The 21753-nt window shown below is 37.1% G+C and overlaps 1 long non-coding RNA gene across 1 annotated transcript; it reads right to left on the minus strand.

Annotated features, from left to right (window-relative positions):
* Positions 1-13354: 13354 nt before the first annotated feature.
* Positions 13355-16812, minus strand: LOC118259305 (uncharacterized). The gene is made up of 3 exons (XR_004782012.2): positions 16003-16812; positions 15557-15709; positions 13355-13711 (listed from the first exon to the last, which is right to left on the minus strand). It is a non-coding gene; the product is annotated as an uncharacterized LOC118259305 (long non-coding RNA).
* Positions 16813-21753: the final 4941 nt, after the last annotated feature.

Below are 21753 nucleotides of genomic sequence, written 5' to 3' on the forward strand. Positions count from 1 at the left end.
ATCCATGTGGTCACTTAATATATATACAATTATATATATATGTTATATATATATAATATATAATTTCTTGGTGACATGGCATAGTTGTTTTTACTCTATAAATTATATAAGAAGAATTTGGCAAACATCTACTTCTACACTTCCCAGCATTGAATTTTCTGACTCAAAAAGTCTATTTGTGGAAGATTAAAATGAAAAACAAACACTTTAGTATGCCACAAACTTCAGCAAACCAAGAGAGACATAATCCTGTTTTTCTTTCTACCCCCCTCTTACAACTTTAATATCCTAACACCACTCAACCCAAGCTGAAATGAAGAACTGCTGGAGCAAGGAAATTGTCCAGACTTGATTGCAGTGAAGTCATGGCTAGATAAACAGGCAAAGTTTAAACACCCAGCGATACATAGACATTGCTGTATTGTAAAGTATTTCAGAAACAAGAGTGAGCGAGTTTGGATGCTGATGTATTTTCCTTTATCTGAAGGACTTAAAGATTTCTGTATGATGCTGTTGTCAAGTCACCACAGATTTCACAAAGTCAGAAAAAGTTATTCTCCGTGTCTTGAAGCTTCAAGGGTCTAAAACCGTTTTGCTCTCTACCTGTCTCTGGGATATCACCTGGGATAACATGAGCTTCTTGTATGCATTTGTGCTTCTCAGTGAGATCTGGCTGAGCCAGCTGGATTTTATAAATCATCACAACATTGACAGCTTCCTTCCACTCTTCACCCTGCACTGAAAAAAAAAAAAAAAAAAAAAAAGTGCTTGAGCATTTTCCAGGATAAAGCAATTTTCTACTCCATCAGCAACAAAGATGTGGTTAGCTGCAGTATAGTCTACACTGGGGAGAACTGCTGCAAACCGCTGCACAAATGAATGTGGAAGAAACACACCTGACTTCTTTAAGCAAGTCTCAGCAGGCAAACCACGACCCACTTGGTAAAGACGAGGAAAGGTTACTGAGGAGCACTCTTCAGGACGGTTCCTATATGAGCAGAGATTTAAGGACGTTTGTTAGAGAGCTGCAGCTAATGTGGAAGAGTCTTCCGAAAAGAAGTTTAAAATTAATGAAAGGTCTCAGAGGCAGGACAACCAAAATACCTGCCCACCCCACCAAACGCAGTGTGTTCTCAGTGCAGCCTGAACTACATCAAAGGCAGAAAAAAAGACTGAATATCAAAGTGTGACATCACTCTGGAGAGGGGAGTAAGTGGAGGGCAGAGAAATAAAAGGACACATGCTACTGTCAAAATAACAATATGACCTATAATGAGAGGCTATTCTAGCTTCATAGCTCAAAAACCAAAATATTTGGGGTTGATTTTTTTTTTCCCCTGGGGTTGTTTGGTTTTTAGGAATAATAAAATTTAAATCTCCAAAGAAATTGCCGTTTATAACGTTGTCATATCAGGATGAACAAAAAGCAAATTTCTACAAGAATGACAGAGTCCTCAATATATTATTTTCAAATAACTATCTATTTTGTGTTGTTGTTTTTTTTAATCAAAAAAGGACAAACAGGTTATAAAGGCATACCGTGGTCAGTGCTGACAGACATACACACTGAAAACGTGAGTTGTCTCTTAATATAATCATTATTGTGTTATCAAACTTCAGAAGAGCAGAGAGTTCATTTACTACAGAATAGTATTAGTAGAGAAGCGTAGGACAACAACAAAGCAGCCCAGCTCAGCCCCTTAGCCCTTACATAAAAGAAAACAGGGATTAACAGAGGCCTCATCCCCTGAGGGCACAAAGAAGAAAACGATCAGCACCCTGATAATTGACATGCAGAGAGCACGGGCCCCATCACCTTGCAGTCTTACTGAGGTCAAAGGGAGCATCCATTAGGGATAAGCATCAGAGCCTGCCGTATGGTTTTCAGACACAGTCAGGATCTTTTCTCTGGGTTTATATACAACATTTCTTTACTACAGACACAGTGGTGGGGACTTGCTAACTAAGGGTGCCTACTGCTTATAGCTTCTATTGTCTATATCATTTATAGAAATCAGAGTACAATAAATAGTTCTATTTAAGTTGCCTACTGCCTCCTAATGTACCTGCAAAGTATATGTATTAATAAAATGGGGAAAAAAAAAAAAAAAGAGTACAATATAGAAGCAATAAATGAAAGAGTGGACAGATTCACTTTTTCAGTGACTCGGATTGTATTAAACCAAACACCACACCAACACACACACACACAAACAAATAATAAAAAAAAAAAATCACCTGCACAGTATTCAAAGTCAAGGCAGTAAGAAATGGGTAATTGTCTATGTGTGCGTACCATTGGTAAATGAAAGAAAACAGCATAACACAATACTATACATTACTAAGTGGTAAGAGATAGTTCTCAACACCTGATATATTCTTTTTATGACCCAATGCTCAAATGCAAATGAGAGCAGGACTATTTCATGTTATCTGTACTGTTTAACTATTTTACTAAGGTGTTAAAAGTTTACTATCTTTTCCATACAAGTTATGTGAGGAAATGGTCCTGAGGAACACACATTCAATCAATACTAAGACAATGACAGAATCATTGCATAACTTCATGACCAAAAAGTCTTTAGGAGGAAAAGAAGTTCTATTATTCTAATAGCAACTGTTTCATTTGTCCCAAAACGAGTCACAGATGTAATGTTTATCTGGCTTGATGAAAAGCCCCAAATCCAATATTTAATATATTAAATGCAATTAATAGGTGGTTTCTTTAGACTGTTTCATATTCTATATTTTCTTTGGGAGACACTTTATATATCTTTCAATGGTATTTAGAACTGTATGTAGCTACATCTTAGCCCAAAGTTTCTCTTCAGACAGCAGAAAAAAATGCCAATATTTTTTTTACATAGCTACAGGGAAATTTTGCAAAGAAACAGCACAATATAAATCTGGAAATTCATAACAAAATTCAGAAAATCCATACATCCATCCTTTTCATATTGCACATATGGTTAAATTCCACTCAGGTCTTGGCAGAAAGGAAAGGTAATGACCATGCCTATTATTTTTTTCAAACTATACAAGACAGTGTGAATATTTATTGCTGTTTTCAGACGTGATAAAGATGATACAAACTGCCCAGAACATTCATGCGCAAGATGTCTTCTTGAATCCAGTTATTCTCTGCAATAAAAATCCAATTTCAGTAGAGAAATGATGTGTAATCCCAGGTGAGAAATTCCAGGCCATGTCCCAGAGAATATACATCACAACCTCTTTCCAGCTTAGAGGTAATAAAGTGAAATCAAATCACATATAGATTGTATAACTTGTTAAGTACCTTTGCTGTAGCAACAGATTAATTGCATGACAGTTGTTTATTTGATCTTTGCTTGCAAATCATAAATGATTTCAGGTCCAAATAACAACCTACATCACAGATATTAACTCCTCAGATATATGGAAAACCACTTTTAGGTGAGTTGGTATAAAATGAATTGGATGTCAGTGCATGGATGTTAATATTTTCCTTGTTTTTGTGCACTATTTTCTAAATTTAAACAGTAAATATAAATTGTTTCTAGTAACTCCCATATTTACTAGACTATACTCTCCAGTGCTTCAAAAATAGAATCTGTCGTCCTGTAGCACATTGATTTTTCTTTCTAGGCACTTATAATATGAAACAATAGAATGTAATTACTTAATTCTCTCAATTAAGCGGAAGTAGTTGCATCTATCAGCATAATAAAATTATGAAGCTTTCTATAATGCAAATGAATTAGCTCCTTTTAAATACAACGCTAATGTTTTGACTGGAATATGACAGTGACCCAACAGAAAGTTTATAGGTTTTCTGTAGTTCTCCAGGAACAAATGTTAGGACTAGAAAATTGAGCCTTGATGGGTTGGCTTTCACAAATTCTTTTACTGGGTAGAAACTTCTTCTGGATACAAGGTTATATCTTCCCAGGGACCAAGTATTATTTTTAAAGGCTAACTAGCAGACAGGTATCCACAATATTTAATACTTCCCTGACTGAATAGATAGTCATATCAGATGATTCCAGTGAAACCAAAGTCTAATCTGTTTATTTAATCTGACTTCAATGAACTATGAAGCTCCAGGCTATGAGGGTTTGAGGTGAGGGAGTATGGATTGACTGGATGGTAGGCAAAGGAAAATCAGAGTAGAATGAGCAAGCTGCAGACAGAAAGAAGAAAGAAAACAAAGAAAAAAAAAAAATGTAAATTTGATTTAATTTTTCAATCTGTTGGAAAGTTTTATATAATGTGACTTTCTCAGGACAGATCAAATGTGTAATTCCATCATAAGTTATTGCCAAGTTAAGGTGTTGAAGCAAACACTTAACTATTTTATTCACTTGGTTTGTGTTTGATGTCCTGAGTACCAGGGTAACAGACAGATATTTGTCCAAGGCTTAGGATCAGGATTTTTCCAAATGATTGTGAAGAACAACTATTCTAAAATATCCAGATCTTTGAAAAACCATAGTACAGGAGTTAAGCATAGCTACTTCAGCAGTTGTCATCCCATAAAACATAAAATACTCTATCAGTTTGGTTAATCTCAAATGGTTACTAACAGCATACCCAAAAGCACCTTGCTCAGAGCACAGAAACCTAATTGTATGTTAGAAGGATCTTTCAGCAGCTTCAGAATATGACTCAGCATCCAGTGTTACAGAGGTTCTTCAATCTGGCAAATGTTGCAGTATTTCTGATACAAACATAGAATGTAATCAATAGATATTAATTATAAGAGCTAAGCAAAATATTTCTCAAGTAGTCTGTCTTTTCCCACAGATAAACGTATTACATACTTGCATCTTATTCATTACTGAATTCTCTCTTTACTTCCACTTATGGTTATTTTTTTTCCAAATCATCATTCTTCTTCAGACATCACTGAATCTGTCATCTTATTTCTGAGTAGCAATGAAACTGCACAAGTATCGCAGGAAAGCCCTTTCCTGATTTTTCCATGATTTTTCACCCAGAATGTTAACAAAATGAGACTTTTCAATTACATTCAGTGGCAATGTAGAGCACAATATGAAATAGTAGTAATGCTACATCATTAAATTTTCAATAGCCTGCAATGTTAGGGAATAGAACTGATTATAACAGATATTCAGCCTGCCCCTAAAGAAGAGCATGACGGCCTTAAGAGTGGCCAGTATTTACTGCAACAGGACATTAATCCTTTCAGCAGAATCTTTCATACACATCAAGTATGAAAAGACTTGGTCAACTTGTACTGGCAAATTGAAAATGAATCAGCTCTATTTTTACAACTATAATTTCATTCCCCTTAGAGATATGTTTGCATGATATGTTTGTCCTTTATTTTAATGCATACTAAATATAAGTGTTTACCACAGGCCCATGGCTTATCTTGAACTGCTTCTTCAGGACACTGTGTGTATAGTTTGTTAACAAAATAAGTTGTGTGTGTGTGTGTAATACATCAGTCTTAAATCCTCTCTTTTTCCTTTACCACCAGTTTTATATCAGAAGTGGGAGAGTTGCATTTGTAGTGTACCATTTGTACCGTACCAGCAGAGTCCTCCACTTGGAATGCTCTCAAGCTGAACCTATCTCTTTTCTTATGAACATTTTCACAGCTTTTTTTCCTCCCTGGAAATGGCACCTGGAGAACACATACACAAGTAGTGAACTATGGCAGAGTCTTTCAAACATTGATTGAATGAAAACACATGGTAGTGATGTTGTTGCAAATATATAGCTCCTGCAAGTCATCCTGACAGAAAGTCAAGAAAGCTGGCACAGTCATTGCTAAGAGGCTAGCCCTGCCTGTAAACTGTACTTCATTATTTCTCATTCAGCTCTGCACCCCACTGGAAAAACAATTAAGTGGTCTTTTAATTTGCTCTGAAACTGTTAAGAGATAATCTGTCTCTAAAAGAGTTTTCTATCCCTAGAAATTTACTGTCCCTAGAAATCTACTGACGGTTCATCCCATGTAAAAAAAAAAAAAAAAAAAAAAAAAAAAATCTTTTTCATGAAAAAATATTCAGAAATAAAGCTAAATAAAGGGTTTATTATGCTGGTAAGGGTACTTTTAATGAAATCTATATGTACATCCTTAGTTTGCATTCTGTCCTGGTTTCAGTTAGGACAGAGTTAATTTTCCTCCTCGTAGCTGGTAGGATGCTAAAGTTTTGGATTAGGATGAGAAGAGCACCGATAACATGCTGATGTTTTAATTGTTGCAGAGCAGTGCTTACACCAAGCCAAGGACTTTTCAGCTTCTCGCTCTGTCCTGCCAGCGAGCAGGCTAGCGGTGCAACGGGAGCTGGGAGGGGACAGACCCAGGACAGCTGACCCAAACTGGCCAAAGGGGTATTCCATACCATCTGACGTCATGCTAAACAATATATAGGGGTGGCTAGCCGGGGTGGGAGCGCCGACTGCTCGGGGATAGGCTGGGCATCGGTCAACGGGTGGTGAGCAATTGCATTGTGCATCACTTGTTTCGTACACATTGTTAGTAGTAGTACTATTACCATTATTATTATTATTATTATTATTATTATTATTATTATTATTATTATTATTCTGTCTTAATAAACTGTCTTTATCTCAACTCACAGGCTTCACTTTCCCATTTCTCTTCCCCATCCCAGAGAGGGAGGGGGGAGGGGGAGTGAATGGCTGTGTGGTGTTTAGCTGCCGACCAGGTTAAACCACAACACATTCATAGCAATATCTTCCAGTAAGGAATTTCAAACATTAATATGTAAGAATAAGAGAAATTCATTTTCTTCTTTCTGTCTTACTTTTGTTTCAAGGGGTTTTCATGCCAATATATAAAAATGCATTAGATCATGGAATCTATTAACATGAGACTCCCTTTCAAAATCAAGGATTCAAGCAGGTCAAACATTTCACAGGTATTAAAGGCAAAAGTAAGCAAAGTGACATCAACAATGTGGTATTTTTCAGTGCATACCTGAAGTCTGTCTGTGGGGTTTTTATTTTTTAAAGTAACAAATTCACAATCAAATTCAGGAAGGGCATGTATACAGGTTCAAAAATTTTAAATCTATTAAAAAATTAGAATGCTTGAATCCAAGATTTTGAAAGTGAGTTACACATTGACAGTGAAAACCTGATATCCTCCTGCAGGTTTAATACAAAAACTACAAATATTTAAATGCCTATTGAAATACATAATTGTCATTTCAGATATTTTTTCTATGAAATTTACCTTCAAGAGGTAAATTTGATCCTACTTGTGTGATAAAATTGCCTTCCCCAAAAAGCCAAGGTATTATAAGACAATTAGCAGAGCACTCTAGCAGTAGCTTCTCTTTAATAAAAGTAGTATCCGACTAGTATCAGACACAGCCAAGTGCCTCGCCAAGTCCTTATCATTTGGTGATTCCTAGCCTTAGCTTTGAGCAAACTAGTTCAAGCACTGTGCATTTGGACTCACTGTTTAGACCACTGTTCAGGGTAATTTTTGTTCCCAGATCCCTTCTTAAATACAGTGACCATAAACAGCGTTTAGTCATCCTCTTCATAGCCAGTATCTGTTTGCTTTAGCGGTAACATGCAATGCTCCTTCTCAAAGTGCAGTTCACCAACCGTATTTTCTCTTTTCCAAATCCCACAGTTCAGACAGGTAGTCCCAGACTCTTTTGGTCCCAGTCTAAGATAAAGATATTCCCAAACATCTCCAGACTGGTTTTCCTCTTAGTCATCCTAAGTATCCTTCAAATTAGAGCACAATTTTTCTCTCCTTCCTACACTGGTCCACACCTTACTAGACTCTTTACTCTAGCCTTCTCCTTTCTTACCCTAAATTTTCTTCCATTTCCTTCCCTCTCTGCTGAGCCAGGATGACAAACAGTTTCACGCTATGTTGTACGAAAAGGGTCTTCATTAAGGTGCCAAATTTTTTACCCTGCTAGTAGTCATTTCAGGGAAAACCATTTTGGTCATGACTTGTCACTGTGTGATGACAGTACTTGGGCTTCCTGGAAAACACTAAGAAACTAGGAAAAGCATTCAGTGAACAAAATTTCCAAGCCAGTGTTGAAAATGCCAATTTGTGCCATTTAAAACAAGATTGTTACATTTATGGCAAATGTCATGCCTGGCAAATTTGTCATGCATTGTAAATGTCATAGAGTTATCTCTGACAAAGCCACACTGACACAGTTCAGATTCTCAGTGCAAAGCCTGGAGGTGTGGTAGCATATTCACACACACACACAAAAATAAAAATAAAAATAAAAATAAAAATAAAAATAAAATAAAAATAAAAATGAAAAATAACAACAGCATTCATTTATTTTTTAAAGTACAATGACAAACAGTATTTTTCCCTATTCTCCTGAACAGAACCAGTTTGGTCATTTGGGGTTGCCAAAACAAATTAAGCGCAAACACATATCTAGCATACAAAAACAGAATAACCATGACAGATAAGCAAACTGTAAACAAACTAAAAGTCTTGCAAGATGTTAGGCAGCTATAACAATTTTGATTCTCAACAATAAATGTAATGAGCTACAGGATGGAGTCCACCCAAATATACTTTATGAAGCCTGAAATGGCACAACAGTATATGGCCATGTAAAAACACTCACACTAGGTCCTGAGACAAAATAGCTGAACCAACAAAGCACTCAGCATTTTTCTGCTCAAACCTCTGCGATGCTCTTTCTTCAGTCTTACTAAGGTTTTAGGCAGCACTCCCAGAGTACCATAAGCATGCCCAAGCACTGCACTATTGTTCATCTGGAGGCCGATGCAGGGCATATGTTTCTGAATGCTCTGCAACTTGTTGTCGAGAGCAAATGTTTGTCCCAAGTTATTAGTAGATTGTATGTGGAAAGCCAGGTAATGACAGCCTGCCAGTGGTACCCTTCTGGCCTGGACACAAAGGTCTAGAAGTCCATTCCTCCCTTGGCAATCAGACGCTCTGTCTGCCAGCTGCACAAGCCACTGTCTACCATCAAGTCTGCCCTTTTATTGGAAATGTCTATTTATAAATAGGGATTTTCCCATTCTTCAGCTAAATTATTCCTATGAGACAGCTCTCAGTCATCTTCCTTATGTTCAGACTTTCTCCAGGCTACAGCACCATGGCCTCAAAGCCTGGTATGAGGGAATGAGTTTGCTCCAGAAAGCTTAATTCACAGCTAGCCTTCTCTTCAGCGTGACACAGTAGGCTAGCAGAGTCTTTTCACACCCATCTGCTCATTGTTGGTGACAACCAAAGCATTCATTAATCATTCACAATGATTACAATTTTGTTCACAATTTAATTTTTTATATCAGTCTCCTGAGAGTTGTTTCCCATATTCTGTGCATATAGCAGAAAAACTGTAATTTGCATTATAAAATTAGATTTTTTAATATTTTGATAGTTATGAGCACCAAAACCAAACAAATAAATAATTAAAACAAAATGAGATGTAGATTAAAACAACACTTTAAGCTGACCAATTTTAATTCTTGGACAATAAAGAAAATTAATGTCAGCTTGACATTTTAGCCTTTTTAAGTAATTTCATTACGGCTTTGAAGTGTTATAGAATGGTTGTCTTAAGGTAAGGTTGCCTGAGTGTAAGAAAATTTAAAAAGTATTAATATCAGAAATAGTATGCAATTTCAAACTTTTTTCAAAGTTTTCAAGTTGAACAAATTTTGTCAGCCCAACAAGACACTCCATTCTTTATAACATGCCTTTGGGCTGTAGAAATAAAGGAGTTAGCATCTGTAAGACACTAATTCCATGGGGGTTGTTTTGTTTTGTTTTAATTAGGATAAAATGGGTATGGCTAGTGTGCAGTGTCTGTTAATCCAGTTTAAGCACAACACAGTTTGTAACGAATGGGCAGCATAAACTGACCTACAGTTACCTGATTTTTTTCTGGAAGCTTTTCAGCATAGAATTGACTACTTAGATAAGCTTCTGTTGAGAATAAAGAAAATAAAATAACAGTAACACATTTTCCACAAATTCTTCCAGGGTCAAGTAGACATTAATTCTCACATATACTTCTGTGAGTGCTGTCTGATTGCTCTCTAAACACATAAAATACTACATGTTATTCAGAGACCCTGATTTAGCATACATAAAATTTCCTACATTATATGTAGGAAAACCATATGCTGTAATTAGAACTTGAGTTGTGCAGAACTATCACATAGCACCAGCAATTTTCTGTGCATATATGTAGTTTAACAGAAAATTTTCAGTAAATAATATGGTAGTTGAGCTGCTTTGAGAATTTAGCTTCTTTCTGTGGTTTAAATTTCCTTCTTATTTATGCAGAACATACAATCAAGTCTATCAAATTTCACTCTTGGATTAGCAACCAAGAATTCATAACCTTCCAACTAAACAAAATCATTTTTTCTCCTTGGTTTACTGGTTTCAGACTTCAGAAAGCAAAAAGGGAATACAGAAGTGCTTTCCCCAATAATTTCTTTCTCATTTTTAAAAAACACACACATACATTTCCTTCATTTGCTCTTTCCACTACATCTGTATAATCAGCACTGCTAGTTCGACTCTCAATCTTCAATTTTAAAAATTATCAAAAATAACAATGTTGTTGTTGGCAGAATCCATCCTGAAGCTGGTAAACGGAAACATTTTTCATCTGAAGCACAATGGAATAATGAAATGCACCTTTGATCTGAGATGTTGAAACAATAAAAGCCATCTCACAACCTGCATGCCATACTGGAAGTCCTTCAGGAATTTGAACTATATGGTCAAATACAGTTATTATATATATATATGTGTATATATATATATTTGCTATGGTAAATATATATGTAGGAGGACAACTTGACTGCAGTTTTAACATTTGTGCATATACACAGAGAAATTAGAAGAGATGCACTAAGAATAAAACAAGACGTCAGAAAAGATAGGTGTGGTAACTGAGAAAAGTTAGAATAGAGTGCTGAACACCATTTGACTTAGATATGGAACTACAAGAGAAAATAAACTATTGTTTCCTGATTTCAGTTCCCATGTGTTTGGTGCTATTCAATGCTTTTCTATGTTTGTTTGTTTCTGTTGGTGGTAGTGGTTGGCAGATTTGTTTTAGTTTGTTGTTTGTTTGGTTTGCGGTTGTTTTATTGTTTCTTTGTTTCTTTCTTTCTTTGTTTATCCTCAAATGAATGGAATTGCAACAAATACTGGACTACATCACCAACTACTCTTAGCCAAGAAAATGTTTCATCACATCTTCTAGGCTATGTATAATAAGACCAGATTTTAAAAAGTCTCTACTCCCCATCACTTTTAAGACCTTCTCTGGAACAAAGTGAAGGTCAAGTCACATAAAGCAACAGCTGCCAAGAACTTTTCTGGCTCATCAGTGTCTATGAGCCAGAAGTAATGGTGTGAAAAACCCAGGAGAAAGTGCCAATGCAGAAAGGGAAAACTCTCCAGAGAGCAGCACACTGGTCCACAAGAAACAACTGGAATTAACAAACCAGAAATAACAAGATGCGATTTTTCACCTTTTCGCAAATCCAAAGCATGAAATAATTCCATTACAAAAAATAAAAAATAAAAAATAAAAAATAAAAAATAAAAAATAAAAAATAAAAAATAAAAAAGGGTGCAATGTAATCTAAATAAAGCAAAAGTCATACAAATCCACTTTGCATATTAGAAGGAATGACACTGTAATACTGAAAAGTTACTCAGAATCTTTTAGAAATTTGAAATAGGCATATCAAATCTGCAGATTAGAAGTATACTGCAAGTTTTCAAGTTCTCACAACAATTCAAGCTTTCGGTTGAGTTTTCCGTTTTTTAGGCATAATGCAGTACAGAACAGTACATCAGCAGATCACTTTTTGTGATTGGAAACCTCTAAACTTTATACAGAGTGCATTCTGTCATGATACAAATGTTAGTGCAAAGTAAACAAAGGTGTGCACATACTCAACCTCCATCCTTTTTCTCCTGCAATGTCCAGTATATCTTACCCCTCAATAAAAGAGAAACACTGTTTTGTGTAAGGTCTTCTAGACAGTTACATTCTGTTCCTGGCATTTCTAATCGGGTGAGGAGCACGGACATCAACAGGCTGCACGGTGTGGTCTTTGGTTTCTGTAAACTGCAGCCTGTTTGCTTTGCGGTGCTTGGTCTTTGTGACCTCTTGAAATCTCTCCTGCAAGAATCATTGCTCAGACCTCCTCCAACTTCTTAACAGAGAAGACTTTCATCAGCCTGCCTTTTCAACATGCAGTCATCTCTTCAGTACACCCAAAAATGTCTTTTGCTGTTTTTTTCCCTTTTGCCAGTTCCTTTTCTTCCCCAGAAACTCCTACTCCCTGCTGCCAATTTCCATCCATCTCTCCCAAAACACACCATATACTTTTCCAGAAAATGACAGCAATATGATACAAATAGCGTCCTCTGGTCAATGCTTCCTCTTTAAAACAAAAATGCTGAATACTCTTGGTAAAAGGCCTAATGAACCCGAAGCAGTTAGTTCTTAAATACATGAAAAAATACCATTACTGAAAAGTCAGCTTGATTTTCCTCAGGCTGTGGCCATGCCTAAGACTGAAAGCAGATGATCACTTGTGATTGCATTAGAATGTTTTAACAAAGCCATTACTTGACAAAAGTCATAAAGCACTGACCAAAGCAGCCCAAATTAAGTGCTAAATCAGAATGAACTCACTCTATATTTGTTCAGAACACATTGGAAAAGTTTTGACAAAATGATTGCTTAGCAAACACTTTCTTCCAGCACCTATTGCCTGCTGTCCCACAAGCATCATGTTGTTACTGGCATTCCTGCATGACTGACAGGAATGAAGCCATGGGCTCATACCTAACAGAAAATGTTTTGTGTCATCAGGTGGACTACTTTTGCACATTAATAAGCGTGGAATCAGAGCCTGTGTTACTCACACAAAATGCAGCAGCAAAGCATTGCACACTATTGCTCATTACACACAATCAAAATGAATTAAATTAGTGAAAGCAAATGTGCATGGTATTAAACTAAAATTAGAACAGTTTTACAACAATATAAGTCAGTGTGGTTAGTTTTCTAATTTATAGCTGGAGGAGATCAGACCCTCTTTTAAAAATTGAACCAAGGAATAAAAATGTTTTAAGGCCAATGTTGAAAAACCGCTAAGAAGAAACCCATAATCACTTATTGGAAATCTATATAGCTTTTATTAGTATATTTGTGTGAACATGTATGTCTAATATTTTTCCATGTCATCATACAATAAACATTTTACAATAAACATCACACAATAATAAAAGTGTATCAGAAACAAGTTTCAACAGAGAGAAGAAACAAAGAGCTGAGGATGAGATTCAATTTAGATTTTGCACAGTAAATATATATACAAAAAAAAAATCTTAAAAGAAAAAATGTGCTGAGAGTAAAACAAAAATTTGGTTGATTTGCTGATGCCAGATTATGTCCATCCAGAGCAGCTGCAGGATGTGCAAAGCAGCATCTAAGCAGTCCCAGAAGTTCTGTCCAACTCTGTTCACTCTTATCAGAGCTGACACATCTTCCCCTCTTTTCATTGTCTTTGTTCACCATCTCTTGACAGCATAGAAACCATCACCTCACCTGCTCTCTCTGACCATTCTTGTTTTTCCAGAAGGTAATAACAATAGGAGGTGAAACAAGCAAACAAAAAATGTCAGTACGTGGAGGGATTTTTTATGCTTTAAGATGAGAAAGTTCTGCAAATGAAACAAAGCACATTTAGTATTGTGAAAGCACATATTAACAAGTATGTCTGTAAGAAAGTCAAGGGGAAAGAAATATTTTGTCAGACCTGCATGTAACATCCTTGAGAAAATGTTTTATCATAAATTCTTGAAATAAGTAACTATTTTCTTAACATATACTTTCACTGTTGGAAGATCTTAAATATTAACATATCAAAATCCCAAAGCTGCCAGCATGGTTAATTTTGTATATTTACTGCCTGAAGGACCTTAGGAAATTTGATCGTCTAGTCCAAGCAGTTGTCACTGTAGACCAAAATAATTTTCTGAATTAGAACTTAAATAGTAGGGGGAAAAGGATCTGATCCTGAGTTAAAAATTCCCCGTCAGGGAGCTTCTTCTATGATATGTTAATTAGTTTTGTACTGTGTGTGTACCCCAAATTTAAACAGCTTCAGCTTCCATCTACTTGATGTTATTTTTATATTTCTTGGAGATTTTATGGGTTTTGGTACATATCAACTTTTACCTTTCTGTTTCAGAAATAAAGTAGACTAGAAATCTGCAGATTCTCATAAAACATGGCTTTACAACTTTATTGTTTTTTTGTTGGCTTTTTAATTTTCTCCTTGATTTTTCAACTTTCATCTGTAAGTATTGGCACCTAATTTAATGTAATCGTAGAGCACTAGTAGTGGGTGATATAAGTGCTCAATTAAGATTTCTCTGTTAATCCCATCAGGAAGAGCACATCTCCTCTTAAATAGGGAACTGATGTCATCTTTTTACCTACTGTGCTTCCCAAGTCCTTTCTGGAGTTGCAGCTTCCTGGGATCATAGAATCATAGAATGGTTCCAGTTGGAAGGGACCTTAAAGATCATCTGACTCCAACCCCCCTGCCATAGGCAGGGATGCCACCACTAGATCAGGTTGGTCAAGGCCCCATCCAGTCTGGCCTTGAACACCTCCAGGGTTGCGGTATCCACAGCTTCTCTGGGCAACCTATTCCAGTGCCTCACTACTCTTACGGTGAAGAATTTCCACATTATGTCTAGTCTAAAACTATCTTCTTTTAGTTTAAGACCATTCCCCCTTGTCCTATCATTTTCTACCTGAGTAAAGAGTCCTTCTCCATCTTTTTATAAGCCCCCTTTAAGTACTGAAAGGCCACAATAAGGTCTCCCTGGAGCCTTCTCTTCTCCAGTCTGAACATCCCCAGCTCTCTCAACCTTTCTTCACAGGAGAGGTGCTCCAGCCCTATCTTTGTAGCCCTCCTTGCTCTAACAGCCCCACATCATTCTTTTGCTGGGGGTCCCAAACCTGGATGCAGCACTCCAGGTGGGGCCCTCACAAGGGCAGAGCAAAAGGGGACAATCCCCTCCCTCCACCTGCTGGTCACACCTCTTTTGATGCAGCCCAGGATGCAGCTGGCCTTCTGGGCTGCAAGCACTCAAGGGGGGTGACACTCTCTTGTTAAAATACTGACTCTGTTCTTATATTGCTTCAGTTAGGGCTAAAGTAAAATACAGGCTGTAGCAGTGGTTTATGTGGCAGCTGACAAACACATATTTTTGCAATCCAAAATTAGACATTCCTACACAGTGATGCTTTCTCCATGATGTTATGAGTTATCTTTTTTTTTTTTTTTTTTTTTCGGGGAGGGTTAATTTTACTCAGTATTTTATAGCTTTCTAGTCTCTTAATATAGAATTTATGTAGAATTGAGTTAGGCGTTTTTCAGAGGTCTAATTACATTGTATCAGTGTTTCTTTTATCAAAGTTATAGATAATACTGTAAAAGATGTTTTTAGTTAGACAGGACTGATTTTGGATAAATTCATGTAAATTAGACTTACAGTTCATCCCTGTTCCTCTTGTAAAAGTGAGTTAAGTGAGTCCTAGGTTAGCCAGTCCATGATTTTTTACTTCAATGACATTTCTTACTTGCCTAAATTATAATGTGCTGTCAGACTTGCAGAAGTTTGTCTGTAATTAGAACATTTGAGTCCCTTTGGAAAAAAAAAAAAAAAGATGTTATATTTTGGAGGTGTTTCCTCCTGTCTTTTTGCTTGGCATCAGATCTGCTTGGCAGCCCATGTCTAAGCCATTTTACTGCTGTTTACTCATCTTCAGTCACAGATGCTTTGAATTATCACATTATCATTTTTACAGACTTCCATGTTTCCACACCATTTTATCTGAACTCTGCAAAGGATAGTCAGATCACTAGTATCTATTTATACTAAAGGCACAGAAATCTATAATATTATACCCCAATATTATTGGGGTACTATCTACTTACACCTAATTCGTACTAGTAGAACAAGTTGTTCCTTTTGTGTTCTTTTTAGCAGCATACTGTTAATTCCTTCAAACATTTGTTGATTTCACTCTTGAATCCATTTCCATTTTTTATCTGAGGACAGATAAAAATGCAGTTTGAATAGAAAGGACCAAAATTTAACAATATTAACCTGCAGTGTCAATCCATGTATCAATGAGTCTTCTCCGCAAGGCAAGTACCTTCCTTGCTTCTCAAAAAAAAAGCTTGAGACAAATGGTTCCTTTTATACACTTTTAACTGTGTTTAAATTTACATCATGAGCTTGGGATTTTCCTTTAGAGCTATAAAAAATATATATAAAATGGAAAACACCCTCTTCTATGACAAGAGAATACTTACATGAATTTGGTGTTGGTCAAGCAATTAAGCACAGGTAAACTTGTAGCACTGTTAAAGTTAGTATACAAAATAAAGCAAGCTCTGTTTGGTCTCAGGAGCTTAAAAGAGAAATCTGACATAGATAAAAGCAGTTGTAAATCAAACATCTGTCCAACTTCAACCCCTTCCTGCCCTCTCGCATTTGGTTAGATGGTCCTCAAAGCTCTGCTAGGATTACAGGAGACAATATTTTGTTGGGTAGTGCAGCATTAACATTTTTTTCTGCTTTATTATATTGAGGTTATATATACATCATTTGGGAGAACGTATGTTATAATCCCACTAAAACTCATAAATCAGTCTTGAAGAAGCTGTTTACACTAGTGAGAGTATTCACAAACACTACCTGCAAGATGTGGCAGAGAAACAACATTGAAACAGAGAAGGGAACTCAAACTGGCCAAGGACACATTTTTTAAAGGCAATCTAAAAAATAGCAGAGATCACACAGAGAGAAGACCGATACCTATTGAATGAAAGATGAAAACTAAAGAAAACTTCAAGTCTTACTAAGAAATTCTGACTACAGTAAACATTTTAAAATGCCCAAGAGCCAATAAAACACAAATAAACGCGTTTGCAATGAGATAATTTTCATTTTTAACACAATGAAGTCAAATTTATTATGGCTTCAAAGGCAAATAAAAAGGGATGGAGGCTCTAGACTCCTAAAACGCTTTCTGTAGTTCAGAGAGATTATCTTTCCTGAAGCCTTCCACTCTGCCATTGATCAAAAGCTGTACACACATCCACTATTAAGCTTCAGGAGTAAAGGGTCACTGGGCTACAGCTGATTGATATTCTTCACTCTCTCCTGTAAAAATCTAATCTTCCCAGAAAAAATATATCTGACATTTATAGTATACACACACTGTGGTATTTGCTAAGGTTTTAAACAGTTATGAGTCTTAAATTCTGAGAAGGTGACTTTTTCCTGAATGCTTGATTAGCAGAGATAGGAGAAGCCATATTCTGAAAACTTCTAGACACACCTGACATACTCCAGACCTCACCTGTTATACAAAGAAAAACTCATTGCTGCAGACTTCACGCTCAGAGCTGTCCTTCCCAGTCTCCACAGTGGTCTGAAAGGGCAGATGTTTAGAAGCACTTCTCACCCTGGGACTTGACTGTGACATCTAAGATTTGGAAGGGAACCAGTCTAGCAGTAAAGCAGGAAAACACTGCATAGATCCTCTTTATTTTAAATAATTTTATATTTTCCTTTCATGTGGCTTTGAGTCCCTTCTCTAACAGAGGCAGGCAGTAGAAAGTTCCTTTTTTTTTCCTCAGTACTGACTTTCAAAAAAGAATAGTTGGACACTAAACTCAATTTTTCTTCAGTGCCTGTAAAACCATTTTATGTAGCATAGGAAGCATTTTAAATCAATTTAAAGAAAGCTTTTAATAAGAAGGTCTCTTAAACTTTATAAATTGTTTCTCTCTGTTGTTAAATTGAGCCTCACAAGACTATCGTCATTGAATTGTAAATCTGCAAATTCCTGACCATGAATAACTGTCAATCTGAAATGGGTAGGGATGCAAAGTTGATTTCAGTAAGAGTGGAAGGTAGGAGCTGCTGTGCCTCCTACTTGCTCCTAATTAGAGACAAGCAAGGGTAGTACAATGGGGAGCACATGGCTGTGTGTTGGTCACAACGAACAGGGAAGGGTCATGTCATGAAATGTCAGATTTGAGTGGGAAAAAATGAAAGAAAAAAGGAAAATACACAAATATTGTGGTCATGACTTTCTAAGACTTTGCTACCAGAGAGAGGTAGAATTAATGTTACTGGATGATGAAATGTAATCACATTTTTTCTCCAAATTGCTTTTCAGAGCCTACTGTGCACCTCAACAATTGTGCCCTCTTTTTCCCATCTATTTTTATTATTCATTCTAGATGTTTTACTTTCTCCAGTGTCATATACATATGCCTTTAATTTCATTTAATGCAATCACACAATATGTGCAAGAAAACCAGGGGATTGGGCCCAGAGAGCATGGGTTTATGAAAGGCAAATTCTGCCTGACCAGCCTTGCCTCCTTTCATGACTGGGTGACCTGCCTGGTGGATGAGGGAAAGGCTGTTGACATAGTCTACCTAGACTTCAGCAAGGCCTTTGACACAGTCTCCTATTGTAATCTCCTGGAGAAGCTGGCAGCCCATGGCTTGGACAGGTACACTCTTTGCTGGGTTAAAACCTGGATGGATGTATGGTCCCAGAGGGTGGTGGTGAACAGAGTGAAATCCAGCTGGTGACCAGTCACCAGTGGTGTTACGCAGGGGTCGGTGTTGGGGCCCATCCTCTTTAGTGATGACTTTATCACTATCCTGACTTATCACCTTATCATCACCTGACTAGTGATGACTTTATCACATCCTCTTTATTGATGACTTGGATGAGGGAATTGAGGGCACCCTCAGTAAGTTTGCAGATGACACCAAGTTGGGGGGAAGTGTCGATCTGCTGCAGGGTAGGAAGGCCCTGCAGAGGGACCTGGACAGGATGGATCGATGGGCAGAGGCCAAAGGAATGAGGTTCAACATGGCTAAGTGCCAGGTCCTGCACTTTGGCCACAACAATCCCATGCAGTGCTACAGGCTTGGGGCAGAGTGGCTGGAAAACTGTGCAGAGGAAAAGGATGTGGGGGTGTTGGTCGATGCTCACCTGAACATGAGCCAGAAGTGTGCACAGGTGGCCAAGAAGGCCAATGGCATCCTGGCTTGTATCAAGAATAGTGCAGCCAGCAGGACCAGGGAGGTGATTGTCCCCCTGAACTCTGCCCCAGTGAGGTCGCACCTCAAGTACTGTGTTCATTTTTGGGTCCCGCTCTATAAGAAGGACATCAAGGATCTGGAACATGTCCAGAGAAGAGCTACAAAGCTGGTGAAGTGTCTAGAAGGCAAGTCGTACGTGAAGCAGCTGAGGGAACTGGGGTTGTTTAGTCTGGAGAAGAGGAGGTTCAGGGAAGACCTTATCGCTCTCTACAGTTACCTGAAAGGAAGTTGTGGGGAGCTGGGGGTTGGCCTCTTCTCCCAGATAACTAGGACTAGAGGGAATGGCCTCAAGTTGTGCCAGGGGAGGTTCAGATTGGAAATGAGGAGACATTTCTTCTCAGAAAGAGTAGTCAGGCATTGGAACAGTTTTCCCAGGGAGGTAGTGGAGTCACCAACCCAGGGGGTGCTTAAGGAAAGGTTGGACGTGGTGCTTAGGGTCTAGCGGGTGATACTGGTGGTAGGGTGATGGTTGGACCAGCTGATCTTGGAGGTCTTTTCCAACCTTAATGGTTCTATGGTTCATTTCCTGTTTACTTATTCTGATCACCGTGTTTCAGTTTATTTAAAAAAAGAATGTCACTGTATTATAGACATGGAAATCTCCATTAAAAAGCTGTAAAGAATAACCAATCCACAACCTTCTGCTTTTAAATCTGAAGGGAGATGCTTTTAAAACAATTTCAGTGTATAGGAATATATGCATCAAGTATATAAACCTCCTGCTGACTTATAGTTCAAAACTCATCAAGAGATGATTAAAACCTGAAGATTGTTTCTGTTTTACAACACTTTTTAAGCTCCACTGAATTTCCTGTCTTACAGATGTGCCATCACAACACAGCATGATAATTTATAGGGAATGCAAGAACAGAGACATCTTGTGGTAACAACTAGAGGTGTGCAAACAAATCACTGAATCATTATTTTAGATACTGAAAACACTCTTTAAATACACAAAAGAAATTGAGTTTACTACAATTTTTCAAAGTGAACTCAGAAAAAAAACTTTCTATTAAAAATGTTTGATAAAAAATTTTGAAATGATTCACAGATTCACAAACAATGGTGTTGGTTCTTGTTGGTCTTTTTTTTGTTTTGTTTTGTTTTTGCTTTATGTCCTGCCCATGGCATGGGGCTTAGAACTTTTCTTTTTTTTTTTTTAAATCTTTAAGGTCCCTGCCAACACAAGCCATTCTATGATTTTAAAGAATTACTTGAAAGTTTTATTGGCCAAATCAATTCTATCCAAATTGTATCTCTGGTTTAAAAAAAAAAAAAAAAGAAAACTCAATTGCGGTAAATTCAAACAGATTCTATAATTTAGATTTATACAGGAAAAAAATTAACAAAACAAAGATAAGTGAAATCACAGTTGAAAAGATGTATCTAAATTGCAATATGTAAATGCTGGGATAAATGTTGTACCTCTCAATGAAGCTCTTTAAAAAAGACTAGGTCACTATTTAAGGTGATGTCTAGAAGTAACAGGGTATAAGGAGACAGTGTGGACTGTTGTTCTGCGGTCAGTCTCTGTGCTGGTTTTCTTTTATTCAGTTTCTTCACCTTAGAAAAATGCTGATTATCACCTTTGCGGAATGTTTGGGGTTTCTGCTGGCAGTATTAGTATCCACTACTTTCAACACAAATGGGATCCAAATCACCATGAAAAACACTTCTTTGCTTTTGAGAGGCTCCAGTCAGGTTTATCAGGTAAAAATGGGAATTAGGAAACGTATTATACAGACTGACGCCTGACAACATTGACTGCCCTAGAAATGGGAGTGATCCTTACAGGAAGCATTTGTACATCTTTAGGAATCTAGATGAGCGAAACTGGTTGGCAAATAAACATTGTTGATCAATATTCTTTTATGTGAAAGGAAAGAATAAACATGCTAAATCTGCAAGATTACTGGAAAGCATTTCACCTCAGAGCTACAAAACATTGCTCAGTGTTGAATGACTGCTGGGTCCTGAAGTTCAGAGTCATTTAAACATTTTGGGTATGATCAGAGGACCAAGGTCAGACATCTGATTTGGAAAAATGTCTCACACTCCAGGTTTCTGCCTTGAACAACTGTGACATACTCTCACAAAGGCATATTATTTTACCCTTTTTTTTATGGTTATAAAATTATCCATGACTGCAAAGCTGTTTTTAACTAGTTCCCATAAAAATAAAAAGGACCATCTCACCAAAAAAAGAGAGAGAGAGACAGAGAGAGATTGACAACACCATAAGACATAGGACTATGTTGATTTCTGAAAGTGAAAAAAATAATAATACAGTACTATTTTCAAGTAGAAGATCAAATTGCTGTGAGTGGGTTTACCATGCCTTACCTGAACAGTATGGTCTCTTGCACAATAACAGATTAGAGTAATGAAGAACTACATTGGATTGGAATTGCTGAACAGGCTTGCAGCGTGACAATGGAGGAGATAGCTGACCTGGAAAACATCACAGGCTGTTTTGCCAGCCCTCTAGACAGTGAGACATTTACGTAAGAGGCAACATACAGCTCAGGAATTGTGCTGCTTGTATTGCTA

This window comes from Cygnus atratus, chromosome Z (assembly GCF_013377495.2).
Source record: "Cygnus atratus isolate AKBS03 ecotype Queensland, Australia chromosome Z, CAtr_DNAZoo_HiC_assembly, whole genome shotgun sequence".
Lineage (NCBI taxonomy): Eukaryota > Metazoa > Chordata > Aves > Anseriformes > Anatidae > Cygnus > Cygnus atratus.